Here is a 1,496-nt window from a genome sequence, read left to right as displayed (position 1 = left end):
GAGGATGGCTGCGGCCGCGGTGGCGGCGGCAGTGGCCGCGGCCCTGAGACGGTCGGCTGAGCAGCCGAGACACCGAAGACCCTGTCGCCCGCGCGAGGTGAGGCGACTCGGCCCAGAGCGACAGACCGACGGTTGGGAGGGGCGGACGAGGCGCCTCCGTGGTCGTTTCCTGGCGCACCTGGGCCTGTCCCTGCTCCTGCCCAGTTTGGAATTTGGAAGCAGGCGGGGCGATGACCAATCGGGGTCCCAGGTGTCTGAAACTAGACTGGCTTCGAAATGTACTGATGTCGTGGGTAGCTCGTCTTTGGGGCCGTGTGGACCGGCTGTTCAGCTGTCCCATGTCCAGAACCAGTCAGAGTGAACTAACTCGCTTGCTCTTACTGACTTCTCGTGTCCAGCGCATGTTCCACACCCTTCTTTTGAGCCCGAACGTCAGGGGCCTACGGGACAGCTGATTGTTTCCTTGTACAGGCTGGAAAAAAAAAAAAAAAAAAGCAGGCCTGAGTCCAGCTGGGTCGCCTGTTAAACTTCTGCCTGCAAGAGGAAACCACCTCCCACATTCATCCTTTTACATGAAGCTGGGTAGTGATAATTCCCACTTGAAAATCTAAATTCTCCACTGCCGAAAAGTGGCTAACAGGATAAAGACCAAGCATTCAAAGTTCTTCATAATCTGGTCTTCCAGTCTAGACACTTGCACTCTGTCTATGCTCTTCTTGTAGTTTTACGTGCTGTAGCGTACGGGAGAAAGATCGAACTTCTGACCTTAAGGTTCGCAGCCCGATTCGTAACCATTACGCTACCAGAGCTCCTTGTTAGTTTGTGGTTTAATACCCTTATTCTTTAGATATACACTGTTCTCAGTTTGTAATGCCCTTCCTTCCTCTCCACCCTTACCCACCAGTATGGGACACTTAAATCTGTTCCTTAAAAATTACCCCAGATGTTACTTCCTTGGAAAAGCCTCCCTCAACCCACACTTAACTATTGACTCCTCCATAACTTTATCTATGCTGCTAATGCTGAGAAAAGCACACTGTTACATGAGAGTAAGCCTCTGAGAGGGCTGTATCTATCTTCAGTTTACATCTGCATGTCTAGCTCTGTGTCTCATGGCATCAAGTTGTTGTTGTCAGGTGCCATCGAGTCAGAATCAAGTAGATGCTTCAAAAGTGTTTGCTGAATAGACTGGAATAGGTTGCTGATTTAAGAATGCATAAAGATTCAGCTGTCTTAATGAGCACCTCTCAGGGGCCAGAATGTGAGATGATGCTGTTGTTAGGTGCCCAGTTGGTTCTGGACTCGTAGTGACCTCATGTATAACTGAGCGAGATGTTGCCTGGTTTTGTGCCATCCTCACAACCATTGCTGTATGTGAGTCCATTGCTGCATCTGATTGGAGCACAGCAAATATGTATTGTGTGTATGTGTGTGTGAGTTCAGTATGAGGTATAGCCTCTTCAGCTTTTTTTTTTTTTTAATTAAATGTTTTTATT

At 48.7% G+C, this 1,496-nt stretch overlaps 1 protein-coding gene across 1 annotated transcript in view; it reads left to right on the top strand.

Annotated features, from left to right (window-relative positions):
- Positions 1-1,496, top strand: part of PSKH1 (protein serine kinase H1) — a 27,099-nt gene continuing 25,603 nt past the window's right edge. Inside the window, exon 1 of the mRNA XM_006860236.1 lies at positions 1-97. The gene's annotated coding sequence lies outside the window, so the exon portion shown is untranslated. The remainder of the gene's footprint in view (positions 98-1,496) is intronic.

Source organism: Chrysochloris asiatica, unplaced genomic scaffold (genome assembly GCF_000296735.1).
Source record: "Chrysochloris asiatica unplaced genomic scaffold, ChrAsi1.0 scaffold00037, whole genome shotgun sequence".
Lineage (NCBI taxonomy): Eukaryota > Metazoa > Chordata > Mammalia > Afrosoricida > Chrysochloridae > Chrysochloris > Chrysochloris asiatica.
Note: the sequence above shows the minus strand (reverse complement) of the source record. Positions and strands in the feature narration are given on the sequence as shown.